The 14,659-nt window shown below is 39.1% G+C and overlaps 1 protein-coding gene and 1 pseudogene across 1 annotated transcript in view; one reads left to right on the forward strand and one right to left on the reverse strand.

Annotated features, from left to right (window-relative positions):
• LOC144645213 (uncharacterized) overlaps positions 1-14,659 on the forward strand; it is a 33,542-nt gene that overhangs the window by 8,424 nt on the left and 10,459 nt on the right. The window lies entirely within an intron of this gene.
• Positions 3,463-5,319, reverse strand: LOC144645592 (serine/threonine-protein kinase mos pseudogene; annotated as a pseudogene).

Below are 14,659 nucleotides of genomic sequence, written 5' to 3' on the forward strand. Positions count from 1 at the left end.
ATTCTGCCTCCCACTGCTTTTTATAACCATTCCAAGGTCATAAAGTATAGTGCTCGCCAGGAGACTCGTTTTTTGCCAGTCCAGAGCCAAAACAAAACGATTCACTGACTGCACGCAATCTCTTCTTTAATTCAGTCCCCGTGAGAATTGAGCAGGCATTTTCTCGATGGTAACACTCCGCAAGCATGTGGCCGTTGTATTATGTAAAAAGCCGCTAAAAACCTTATTGAATTCAGCACCTAATTCAGTCGAGATCCACATAGCAACCGCAAGAGTCACGTGCACGACCTCAAAATGGCACAAATTCACCTTCGCACATTGCGGACCTCGGAAACGAGCGGCACGCTTCGGCGTTAGCTCGTTCCCCTTAGTTACGCGGTCGGTAACTGTCCTTGTACAATTTAATTTGGGATCAAATTCTTGCAGTTGTCTGCGAACAATGAGCCGCGTGCGTTCAGAATACATCTCTTTTTGTTTAGCCCACAGAACAGCTGCGGAACCAGCACCTCCATTGAAAATGTGCGAAATTTTACACATGGATGAAAAGAGCGCGCGCTTAATTTAGTCGTTGCGACTTGGGCAATAAAAGTAATCGTAACTCATTGGGAAGGACAAAAGAAAGGTTTTTCCGTGATCTTTTACTCCGGGAAACCAATTAAATAAAATTCTGCTCTGCTTGCAAGAGCTATTAGTTCCACGAAGTGGTCAGTTCTGCGGAAACGAATAAAAACGAAATTCAATTTGGCTCAACAGTTGATAAGAAGCAAGCAGGTTTCATTGCATAAACACAGTACCGCCCGCTTTAATCTTTCTTGCGTCGCTGTTAGCTCTTCACTCAGCGTTAAATATACCCTTCGTAGTCAAACAGGAAAAAATGACTTTTAGATGTTTTTTGATATTTTCACTGTTCGAATTAAAAAAAAATTCTAGTGAGTCGTACTCACAAGGCAAACATTTCGTTTCGTGCCGTTACTTAGTAACTTGGGCGACGTTTTCTGTAATTCTTTTCTCTTTTCGCCTTTTACTTCTCTTTTTCTTCTTTTGTCTTGCATATGCCATCTGTTGCTCCTAGTTTCGAGTTTATGATAAATAGGACCGGTTGCCAATGTGTTTATGATTTGCCTCGCGCTGCTGAACTGTGTTGTGGTTTCATTCGATCGCATCTGAATTTCACCTGTCGGCCGAATGTAAATAAGTTCATTTTCTTAATGACAAGAATTCTTGCCCAAAGAGAGCATTGTTTAAGCTTGATTTGGACTTTGCTTGAAAAGATAATAATTTGACTGGACGGAAGTTTTAAACCCTTGCAAGACAAGCCCACAAAAGGAAGCTATTTGTGATGTAGTTTCCTAGATTATGATGGGCTCGTAAATCGGTCAACAGTTTTTGACAGCTCCGCTCCAAGTTTAAACCAATTTACATTCATTGAATGCTTTATTAAAATGTTCTCCTTTTGAATTCTGCTCTCTTGAAAACTAATTCAATAATTTAAAATCAACCTTGTCACTTTGTACTCGGGCTTTTCACTTAGCTTTTAAAACCTTGCTATTCATGTTTCCTCGGTAGCCATTGGTTAAATTTTCAAGATGCTTCACTATATTTAAAACCCGCGCGTTATTTCTCGGTAAAGTTATCAGATGGGACGGAATTATCTCAGTTAAATTTGTAATTTATCTTCAGAGAATCGCCCACAGGCTTTTTCTTAAAGGGAATAACGAGCCTGTATGACTGAAAAATCCTGTTTAGTCAAATTTCACACTTCCCCTCGGCAACGTCTCAATTACCAAGCATACTCTGCTCGCATTGTCGCATAGCAACGGCCTAGCTCGGCGCAGAAACAAAAGCGATTTCGGAACTCCATTAATCAGTAAGCTGACATGCAATTATTTACTTTTTCTATTTTCGAAGAACCTTCTCCAAACAACGGAAGGAAAAATTGACCTTAACGTTTGTTTAGTAGCTGTGGCGTGTGTAACTTAGATGAGCAACTGGAGAAAGTTTGGCAGAAGTTTCAGTACAGAATTGTTGAGTTGATATTGCGAGAAGCCAGCGATATTAAACATTTGGACGATTTATGAGCGATCCTTGCAGAAACGTCTCGACTTAACATTTGATTGAGTTGGTTTTTCCATTACAATGCCATTCATTTGGATTTTCAGCTGTCTGCACGTTTTTTGCATAGGTAATGATTCGACATTTCGCCTCAACCTGCAAATCCCAGCGGGACCTTCATTCGTTTGAAAGACTACCCGGGGTTCGTTTTATTGCTCGACTGTTTGATAGAATAAAAACCGATAGAGCTGTTTGATCTCAAGCGAATGATCAGTCAAGGAGCATTTTACTCGTAATTTGCTCGCCCTGCAAATTTAATACAAGGGCCTTCATGATCTGCGCTGAAGAGTAGCCATAATGTCTAATGAAATGTGCGGAGAGCTCCAATTACGCATCATTACCTCGTTTCGTTGATTTTTGGATTTTGCTTGGCTTTTAAAGCGATTAATCGCCCGTCCGCAGGCTCGCTCGCTTGTTTGCAAGCTCACTCGCTAGTTTCTGATTTAATATTTCCTAGTTTGTTGTCTATGTGACGATCCAGGGCTTTTCTCTTTTGTGGCTTTACGTATGAACAGCTCGCGCTCCGGCACGCGTCGCCTATTAAGAAAATTGATTGTATTGTCTGAGGGACCAATCAGCGGCCGAATCTAGCGCACGATCAATGCGTGCCACGCCTCCAACAGGTGACGGTACAATGAATGTGGCGCTGGACTTGCTGAGCTCTTGTACAGTGGTTGCAAAAGGCATTATTGATTCTAATGGACAACTACAGCTGGACAACTACAAAGAGTTTTTTGTGCAGCAAATGCAAATTTGCGTTTTGCTTTGTTGAGCTTGGGTTTAGCATTAGATTTTTTTTAACTCGGTCACAGGGTTGGAAGCGGTTGGCGGTAAAAAAAAGTCGCGCATTTTTTTTTATGATTTACACGTTTTGTTTTTGCAAGAGCTCGCGTTTGACTTGAAATGGGTCTACGACCCGTGCCAATATCATTAAAACTCTGCTAGGTCGATCTGCGATGAACTGTCGCTTTGAGAACGTGGCCTTAACAAAAGTGTCTCCAGGGGGTTTAAAAATAGACCATAAGTAAAATGAAGTTGCACCGGGTCTTGCGAAAGACGCTAAATCCAAATTCTCTCGAGAATTTACCGGTTTTTTTTGTCGGCGAACTCCCTCGATCGGGCGAGCGTAGCGCGCGTCCTTTGTTCGTCGTTATCGGCCGATCTATGTAAGACCTTTAGAACATCTCTGCTATTAATATCAATGCAAAAACTAAAGCCTACCGACTGGAACAAAGGAGCGCGCATTTTTCCTTCCGTGAGCGCTCGTTTGAGGTTTACTCATGCAAGCAAAATATCGCACTTAAAAGCCTGCCCATGCATGGTGCGACAAAAAATCAAACGCACATCAAGTTAATTTGCAAATTGTTGCATTCTTTTATTGAGAATTCATAGATTATCTTCATCTTGGCAGGAGCGCCTTTTTCGTAATAGAAATATTATTTATACAATGTTTACAATATAACTTGATTTATTTTTATAAAAAAAAGCATTTCTCTTTTCAAACGTTCTCTCGACGCATAAGAACTGTTCAGTACTCGGGCCTCAAACTGAAAGCCCATTGTCACTTAACAAAAAATTTGCATTGAAATACTAGAAAACTAGGTTGTCCATTGCACTGCTGTTTGTAATGAAGACCGTGGTTAGTGTAGTCTAGCATTTTGAAAGCACACCTGAGCGCTACACATTCTTGATCTGTCATTTTCGTTGACTTTTCTCTCCTCTGGCAGATTTCTGTTAAAGTCTGTCTCAGTAGCTCCGATTTCCTGGAGCTTGGTGACAATATCTGAGGCTGCAGGTCTAAACTTAGCCTCGGCTTGCCAACATTGTCTGATTAAATTTACATATTGTCCATCTCCTGTAATTTCTTCGTTTAATTCGGGCCGCAGCTGATACGCGACTACCCCGAATATAACAACGTGTTGATTCTCGTTGCCATAAGGCTGTTCTCTTGTTAACATTTGCCATAGACACACTCCGTATGAATAAATGTCAGCTTTCGTGGTTGGGCTTTCGCCCTTTAGAAGTTCCGGTGCTCGGTAGGCATAAGTTCCCGTCAGGTTCGATTTTGTTGGACTAGCGGGTTTGTTATTTTCTTCCACGGCGCGACAGCACCCAAAATCTGCTAGTTTGCACTGATCGTCCGCTGTAACGAGCACATTGCCCGGTTTTAAGTCTAGATGGGCCAGCCCTTGCTGGTGGGCAAATTGCAAGGCTGTGGCAATGTTTAAGGAGAATTTTCTGCGGCGATCACTGCCTAGCTCCTCAAACGGATCGTTTATGACGCTTTGTAAGTTTCTCTCGCCCGCGAATTCCATGATAATGCATCGAGCGTCTAGCATCGTAAGCACCGCGAGCGTACGAACAATGTTCGGATGGCTGAAGTGTAGAATCGAACCTTCAGCTTCGAAACTTTCCAGTGCAGCTCTCTCGTTCTTTGTTCCTTGGTGGAGCTTTTTAACTGCCAATCGCTCTCCGCGATATCTCGCCTCGTACACACATCCAAAACCTCCGCTTCCTAAAAGTCTACCGAGCTTTAGCTCAGAGGCGTCGAACTTGCCGCTGTGTATGGTGTTGTGGACCATTTCCCGTCGTCGAAGCCTGTTGCAGCTCTCACACAATGTTCTCTGAACTTCGTGCAGCACCATAATTCGAAAGTGAAATAAAAATACCCGTCTGCGAGCTGAGATGCGTTACTCGTTTGCTTAGCTCTTCGACTGTTGACAATTGCTGCTCGAATGAGTTTTCTCGAGGCAGATTCGGCCAAGACTGGCGAAATTTTCCAATGTGTACTCTCTTTGTTGTATGACTGAGCGCGAGCCGGCTACGAACTGAAACAAATGCTTTTCTGAGGGACTACTAATAGGCCACGCGCAAAGCCTATCTCAGGTGTGAATTTGGGGGGTAAAACTGAAGTTGATGAGCCTCTGGACCAATCACAGCGCCGGAACCGTTCAAGCATAACCAATGAGGAACGGTCTCGCTTGACGCCCCACGAGGTTCATTCATTGAGTGTATTTTTGCAAACGGGAACAGCCGTGCTAGAAAAGCATACATCGAAATGATGAAATAGTGCTATTTTCCCCAGCTGTAGGTAAAACTAGAGCTGTCTAACATGTGTTCGTGTGCACGTTTTGTCATGCCGCACAGGTTTGCGAAAACGCGTGTGGTTTTGGATGTGTTCAGGCGGTGCACACTCTGCTAGCCGGGTATGCGTGGATACACGTAAATTTGCATAGCAATTGATGCGATCGAGCATAAACGGAATATTGACACTAATCTCTTAACGCAACAAATTGCGTTGGCGGCTCACGAAAGTCGTTGCAAGCCAAAGTGCGGCGATTTTTTGCTCGTGTGATCAGTCGTTCTATTGCCAAAGCCAATTCGAATTCCAGTAAATGTGTATTTCACGCTCGCGTTTGCGATCAAGGCGAATTTTCTGGGGGCGAACTGTTTCTTTTGTGGTTTGTCTTGCATGACAACCTAATTTGCATTTCCACCACAGATGGATGTTAATTGTTGAATGGAGTTGACTCGAGCCTTTGCTCGCGTGGCAACCATTAAGCGACGCGATCTGATTGGCTAAAAATTGCTCCCCATTCAGACGATGGGCGCTTGATTGACATAGCATCCCTCTAAGTGACATTTGTCGGTTTCATTCACGATGCGATACTCATTAACACTTTGAGGCCAAAATAACGCAAAGCTACAAAGGCAAAAGGCTCTTCTGAAAAACTATTCCCAAACACATCGAGTTTGAACGATTAATTCCTTCACTGAGTTTGCTGTTTCTGCAAAGTAAGGAGTCATATTTGTCTGATGCCTGCATTGCGTGTTCCTTCAATTCACTGACTAAGAAAATTAATGTTTTGATTAGCAATTCGTGTGTGCTGTGATGTTACATGTCACCTCTCAAATCCTTCGTTCTCACGCTAGTTTTACCCCCAACACGCAATTAACCTCTCATATTTCATGCACTTTTGCGTGACATAGAAAATCTCTATTTTTAGCCGATGCGGTTGGTGTGTTGCGAAGTTTTTTCGGTCTCGGGTCTAATATTTGCACGACTCTTAAGTTAATTTTGGCCCAGGGAGTCAATTTAAATTCCATATTTCATATTGCCTCTGTAGACCGATTTTCAATTATTTTCAATTTCAGTTGTCGGCAGGTCGAAAATGAAAGTTTAACCCCCTTTTGTTGTGGTTTTGCCTCAAGTTGCACTCGGAGAGATAACAAGAAACATCGGCGTTTCTTCCTCTAAAGAATCATAAAATGGTTTTTTGGCGATATTGTATTGAAAACCGTGTTTTGTTCATAAAAGAATGCCTATGTCAACAAAACCATCAGGTTCGAATACAATTCCGGGAAGATATTAAACCTTTTTATAGGCCATTTATCTCCGAACCGGGTGTAAAATGTACTGATCATTTTTCAAAGCTAAAAGCATTTCGCTCGTTAATTTGATCTTAACTTTTGTATTACACTAAATGACATATTGTCAGCAGCATATGTAAGCTTGCCAGTGCTTTAGTATAGCGACATTGAATACCACAGCTATAGTAGTAACACTCTCGATAAAAAATCGTCTATTGCTAGGCTTTGCTACTCGGTGAAAAAGCAAGTTTTTTGCAAGCTTTAAAAAGATAAATCGAAAAAGAAACTCTATCGCCTGCAGCTACTCAGTAGCCAGACAGTCGTCTGTTATATGCCGCCATTAGGAAGTTTTCGCAAAAAGTGATCTTTAAAATGATGTAATTATTAAGTTCATATTCTCAAATCAGTGGTTGTAATATCCGCTTTGGTCTTCGTTAATGGTATTGCCCGTGTTTTTTGTTTTGTTTATTTATAGACTTCAAAGCAAGCCCCTTCAAAGGTGACGCAATTAAAAACGCATCCATAACATAAATCAAAACTAACGCCGCTTTTAGCACCATATGAACTAATTATCTGTAGTAAAGATAGGTGACAGCCTTCTTCAAAAATAGCTTCAAGTTCCTGTCCAAAGGTTGTTGAAATTATAGTTTGCAGCTAGCTTTTGGTCGAAAGTTTTTTAACGTCAAATTGCCAAATTGGAACAAAACAGCTTAGCAATTGATTTTTGTTAGGTTATGCGGAAAACAGTGCAACTCGAAGTTTTTGTTTTAATCCGTATGTATGAAGGAAGTTTGGACTTTAAAGGATTCGTTCCCAGTTTCCATTCTAGATTTTTCATTTCTTCTCTTTTTTCTTCCAGCTTTTTTGCACGACCAGAAAAGTTTTACTCAAACTTGGATGCAAAACTTGGCACCGATTTTGCACTCTATTTATCAGGTTTTTCCTGTCGTTGCTCTGCCAGAATCTGTTCGATATTCAGAGTTCAGCAATCCTTGCAAAGATCTATCCCATTGTACGTCAGTAATCCTGTGACGTACGAATCGATGACGTCACAAGACTTGCCCCCTATCAGTTTGATATTTTGATGTAGACGGTGATGACGTCATAACGCTTTTGATTACGTATGCATGTGACGTACAGACGGGTGTTTAATTTAAATAAACACTCAAAATAATAAATTGCAACGAAAGAGAAATACTCACATACAAGAAAACAAACACTAGAAATCGAAATAGGAATATAGGTAATGAAGATGAATTTTTCAACAATGACACGAACATGGGACAAAGAAAAATTCTGAGTCCCCGACGGGAATCGAACCCATTGCCACCCAGATACCGGTTGGGCGCTCTAACCAACTGAGCTACGAGAGACTCGTTGTGAGCTGGGCCATTTACTAGGTTGATATGAGACACGCGTCCTGTATACTGCTAGGATCAGCAATGTCGAAATCATCAAGAGAGTAGTAAATAATAAAGATGGTAAATTTCATGCTCGGTGAAATAATGAAGATGATTTTTTCAACAACGACACGAGCACAGTGATCAGTTGGTTAGAACGCCCAACCGGTAACTGGGAGGCCATGGGTTTGATTCCCGTCGGGGACTCAGAATTTTTTCTCTGTCACATACTCGTGTCATTGTTAAAAAAATTCATCTTCATTATTTATCGCCGAGCTTGAAAGTTACCATCTTTATTATTAATATTTTTTTTTATTTTTTTTTTTTATTGCAAGACACACAAAAAAAGAAGAAGTTACATTACATTACATTACATTACACTACTTCACTTACACAAAAGCGCTATTTACAATACAACATGTTACCTTACTCTAATTACGGTACTCTACTTACAATATAGTATTTAAACTTATTACACCTAATGCTTATAATTACACTTTTCAGTTTACACCACACAGTGACACATATAGACAATGCAAAAACCCAATTAAATTCTCTAACAAAAATTAACGAAAAACAACTTAATAGTGTGTCAAATATTTAAGCTTAATAAAACCAACGGACATTCCATTTCTTTCCTTGAATTAAAGTTAATTTAAGATTACAACAGAAGTTCCCATCTTGTGTTAAAATCGCGAAGCTTTCGGTTCCTAATTGCAATTATCTTTTCGACCTCTTGCTTAACTTCGACCTTGTGCAGGAACAATCTCAACTTTGGAAAGGTCTTATTTTTTCTACACTCCCAAATAGTTATCTTGCCAAGAATTATCAAATAATTTAATAAATCTTTTCTCTTAAGAAAGCCAATTATAATGTCTTTTAAAGACAAAGATAGATTTTCGCCACTAATATCACACCACCAGACTGCGAATCTATTCCAGAAGACCCGCACAAAGGAGCAGTGAAAGAAGAGGTGGTACAAATCTTCCGTATTGGTTCCACAAAAAGAACACTTGTCCGAATCGCTTAAACCTATTTTAAATAATTTATCATTCGTAAACAAAATGAAATTCAACAATCTATATTGGAATGACCAAACATACGTTTCGCTTGCAATTTGATATGGAATAGAAAAAGCTTCTTGAGGATTTGAGAGATTAAAATCAGCTATCAATTTTTTAAAGCTATTCGGAGTTTTCGCTTTAGTTGATATCATCATTGAATAGAATTGTTTGCACTTTACCGTATATGCATTAAAAACTTTAGCATTATACTCGAAATTCATAGGATCGAAGTTGCCTGTAAGGATATTGCAAGAACTTTTTGATTTCATGTTTGTGATAGAAGACCTCAAAGCTGTCCATGTCAGAAAATTAGTGTTAGGACCTTTTTGTTTAAATGTCTCAAAAGAGCGTACATTATCCACATTGAACTGTAAATCATCTAAATAAGTAATGTCCTTATCAAAGAACATTTTATAAAACACTGGTTTATTATTTATTCTTATGTCCTTATTATTCCAGATAACATTTTGGGAATAATTAACATCAGAAAAGGATCTTCTAAATTCCGCCCACCACAAAAGGAGCTCCAAGTAAAAATTACTAACACTTAAATCAAGATCCTTTACATCATAATTGCATCTAAAGAGGAAACATCCTCTATATTTTTTTAAATTATATTGGAGATATGATATCCAAGGGCCTTTCCTCCCATCTAAGAGACGCGGAATCCAGGACAGTCTTAGGGCTTTAATATGTGACTCAAAGTCTGTAAGATTCAGTCCACCATTGTCTAAGGTGTTTATCACAGAAAGCCTTGTGACTTTATCAGGACCTTTCCATAAAAATTTAAAAATCATTTTCTCCATCTGTTTAATAATTGCAGGTGGGGTTTCTATTATTGAAGAAACATATAATAATTTCGGGATGAGAAACGATTTAATGATTGCTACTTTACCAAAGAGAGAAAGACCTCTTAGTTTCCATAAATTAATTAATTTATGACATTCCTCTAGTCTATTTTGAAAATTTTCTTTCAGAACTTGTTCTTGGTCACAGGAGAAATGAATACCTAGAGTCGTAATGCCAGTACACCACTCAAGGCCCAAAGGTGTCTCTACGGAGTTTCTATTATTTCCAATCCACATAGCCTTAGTTTTTGAGAGATTCATTTTTAAGCCGGAGCATTTCTCAAAGTTATCAAGGGTTTTTATTACTTTTTTGACCGCTGAAATATTGGCGAGTGTAGCTGTCATGTCATCTGCATACAATAAAGTCTTAGTCTCATCTTCCCCGATTTTTATGCCTTCAATCTGATCATTTGTTCTTATAGATATTGCCATTATTTCTATGGCGATAAGGAATAAATACGGCGACAAAGGGTCTCCCTGTCTTACACCTCTTTCAAGTTGAAAAGGAGTTGAGAAGAAACCATTGTTAAGAACACAACTTGAGAGGTTATTGTAAAATGTTTGAATCCATTTTATGAAGGAGGGGCCAAAATTAAAACGCTCTAGTGATTTATAAAGAAAGTCATGTTCGATGGAATCAAAAGCTTTTTCAAAGTCTATAAAGAGTAAAACACCTGGAAGCTTTGATGATTCTGTATGTGCGATAATGTCTAAGATTGAACGAGCTGTTTCTCCAATGAACCTACCCTTCATAAATCCAGACTGATTTGAGTGAATTATACCCGGAAGAACACTTTTAATTCTATTTGCAATGACCTTGGTTGCAATTTTCGAGTCGACATTTATTAACGAGATTGGTCTCCAATTTTCCAAGAACATTCTATCTTTCCCTTTTTTGTCAATCAAAGTAATGACTGCCTGCTTTTGGGAACTTGACATTTGCCCTTGCTCAAAAGAATGATTAAAAACCTCTGTCATAAACACACCAACTGAATTCCAGAAGGTTTTATAAAATTCAATAGGAATTCCATCATTCCCTGGAGTTTTCCCAGTGTCAAATGTATCAAGAGCTTTAACACACTCCTCTGTAGTAATTTGACCTTCACAACTTAATCTCTCTTCTTCCGATAGCGTTGGAATGTTCGTGTTTCCTAAGAAATGATCTAATACACCAGACTGAGTAACGCTCAATTTGCTACGGTATAACTCCTTATAATATTCCGAGGAGGAGTCTAGTATTTTTTTATAATTCTTGGTAATAACTCCACTTAAGCAAAGCTTCCTTATGTGTTTTCTTGTATAATTTCTCTTTTCCAAACTCAAAAAATATTTTGAACTCTTTTCGCCATATTCATGCCATCTTTCCCTTGCACGTACTATCAATCCATTAGCTTTTTCCTCATAAAATTTTTCCAATTCCGCATTACATTCATCAAGAATTTTTTCGACCTCTTCACAGGGGTTCTGCTCAAACTGTGCTTTGGCAATTTGTAGGTTTCTTTGTAGTTTTTCTTCTCTTTCCCTTTTTGTTTTAGCTAATTCTTTTGAGTAATTAATCGAGAACAGGCGCACATTATATTTCATCCAGTCCCAAGCAACTCTTTTATCTGAGAACTCCTCGCCCTCCTTTTTCCATTCCTTTAATTTTTCTTTCATCTTTTGGACAAAGTTTTCATCAGTCAATAGCGAAGTATTCATTTTCCAAAAACGCGGACCACGCTTACATTCTTCAAGTTCCTGCAGATGTAGAAGAATTGCCGAGTGATCAGTTCTTATTGCAGCAATAATATCGACGTCCTTAATTAAATCCTGAAGTGAATTTGAGATAAGCCAATAATCTAATCTACAAAAAACAAAAGGAGATTTTTGTGACCAAGTAAAGCTTTTTGTTCGGGGGTGTTTTACACGCCAAACATCATGTAAATTAAATACTGTTTGTATTTCTTCGATCCGTTCAACAATTTTTTTCCGTGCTACAAGTATCCCGCCTTGTTTGTCAAGAAGCGGATTAATGGGACAATTGAAATCGCCACCGATAATTATCTTATCTTCGTAAGCAAGACCTTCTTTTCTCAAAAGGTCAATTAAATGATCATAGAATTGCACAGCTTGATTATCATTGTTTGGACCGTACACGTTCACTAAAAAATAATTTTCATCATTGATTTGCGTTTGAATACTAATGAATCTCCCAGCGGGATCAATGATTTTTTTTATTATCCTACAGTCAAACCCTTTCCGAAAGAGTATTGCGACACCTCTCGAATTACTACTCCCATGTGCAAGCTCCAAAGGGGCACCCCATTCAGCTTTCCATTGTTTCTCGCTATTGACGGTTGAATGCGTTTCTTGCAGAAAAATAATATTTGCATTTTGTTTTCTGCACCATGCAAAAATTGCTCGTCGTTTTTTAAAATTGCTCAAACCTCTTACATTTAACGAAAGCATTCTAAAATCACCCATAGCTGCCGTTAATTTTTAATTTAGGTAACGGAAAAAACATGGAACACCGTTGGCGTTATAACGTACCATTGAATAACTAATTGCATCGCACTACACAAAAACACGAAAACACAAGCACAAAAACACATACACAGAGTAAATAATTTAAGCTGAAAATCTATTTTAACTTTCAAAATTTTCTCTTTCCTGAAGGAGTACAGCATTCTTTCTCTCTCCCTCAGCCGTGCCCGCTCCTGTCTATTCATATTAAATAACGTTTGAAATTAAAGTGAATATGGCTTCATACAAAAATTATCTCTAATAGAAAGCTAAGATATTTGGCCCTAAATAAATAACAAGTACAAACCATTATCTGGAGCGAGGGATAAATTTTGCGGCAGTAATAAACACTGTTCAAGTTCAGTAGCCCGTTTAGATGGTGTTAGCTTCCTCGGCTTGTAGATATAGAGACTTCAGTTTCGACTCTCCGGTCAATTTGTAAATTATTCGAGGAGGAACACTCCAAGGGATGTAAGCGAAAAGGACATCTTCTCTCTTGCGGATTTCGTCTAGATGCGTTTCTTTTAGCTTTCTTCGTTGTTCTCTTACCGACTTGGACACGTCGTCAGAGATAAATAACTTTGCCTCTAGAAATGGATTGTCCTTTAATTTTGAGGCAGCGTTGCGTAAAACATACTCCTTGTCGGTGTAACGGAGCAAATACACGTGGATTGGTCTTGCAGGTTGAGGTGCACCCCGTGTGGCGTTTTCCCGTCGTTTAATATTTGTGCGGTGAGCTCGCATTACTTCTATCCCCTCCTGTAAGGACATATGTTCGTAAAGAATCTTATTTACTAGCTCAAGGCAGGACGAGTCTTTCTCGGCACCTTCTGGAATGTTCCAGATAACAATATTATTCCTCTTCGATCGATTTTCCATCTCGTCCAACTTCTTCTCGAGTTCCTTCAGCTTCGCTTTATCTGCCTTTTCCTCCACTGTTTGTTTTACCGTTTCCAAATCCTTATTCAAGCTGTCCAAGCCCGTGGATAGTCCGCTTGTCGTAGACTCAAGCGTCGTTAGCTTCGCGAAAATTTCATCATGGCGGGCGTGACTCACAGCTTCAAGTCGATCAATTTTTTCAGCAAGAGCCTTCACCATTCGACTTATCTCTGCAATATCTTCCGCCGACATAGTGGTTTGCTTAATCTTTTTCCCTGAACGCAGAACTTTAGCCATTATTAAGAATTAAAGCCATTTTCAAAAATTTCTAGTCCGAGCACGGAAAGGCACGTCTTCACGCGTTCGAAGGCACTAGTGTAATCAGAAATTTAACTTGAAATAACGTAACATAGCTCCTTTAAGAGGAACCTCTACGTATTTACCTTACGTAAAATTCCGAAAGTAACTTCCCCCTTATCTCAAGTCTCAGACGCAAAAGTCCGAGAAAATAAGCCCTCCGGAATATAAGCCAATGGGCTTGTTTGAAGGTCTTATCCTTTTCAATTTGTTAGCCCCTGAGAAAAGCCCCTGTTGTATGGCTTGTTTTGTACTTCATGTCGTTATAGAGTTTGCTCAGAGACTGGGCCGGGTTGTTCGAAAGCTTATTAACACTAACCCAGGATTAAAAGTTGATCGAGGGTTCAATTTCTCTTGTATAAAAGTGTTTTTATTGCTTATGTTTTGTGGAGTTTCAGATTAGTCGACCTTAAAACTGGAAGACAGAGAATATTAACAGAAAAAACTCACTGAACGTTGAAAAACTGAAATCAAAATTCACGCTAATCCTGGATTTGCTTAATCGTGCTTTCAACAACCCGTCCTGTAGGATTTGTTTTTGGTTTCATATCGTTATGCCTAGAGAGTTTTACTATGATGTATTCCCAGCTTTTATGCACCAAAAAATTCAGTTATAGTATCCTGTCCAACTAGAGACCGAAAAATAAGCCCACCTAAAAAGGGACGTTGAGCAGATACAAGAGGGTCTCAATGGGGTGGGGGCTTTTACGGTTAACGGTTAATTTATTTCTATAACGGTCAACAGAAGTAAAAAGTTCATTTTCATTGTTTTAAAAAGTTAAAAATTAATTTCCATTATTGAAAAGCATATTTTAGGTCTCAGGGCCATTCTGGGACGATGAAGTGAACTAGTTTGGTTTATTTATAATTACTGACCGATTTTTTTACAGTTAACATATTTTACGGCTAACGGTTGAAATTTTCCAATTTTTACGCCTAACGGCTAAATTTTTCGCCGCTTACTTTCGGAATTTTACGCATTCTCGTCCCCAGAGCCGCTGGTCCCTTCTAGCCGGTAGAGCCTGGGGCACGAGGAACAAGTGGTTCTGACGACTAGCATTACGAAACTTCTAATGAGCTTATTCGACGATTTTACAGATAATACACGCGGATATTTTGATGTAAA

The sequence above is a fragment of the Oculina patagonica genome, chromosome 3 (genome assembly GCF_052425735.1).
Source record: "Oculina patagonica isolate OP01 chromosome 3, crgOcupat, whole genome shotgun sequence".
Lineage (NCBI taxonomy): Eukaryota > Metazoa > Cnidaria > Anthozoa > Scleractinia > Oculinidae > Oculina > Oculina patagonica.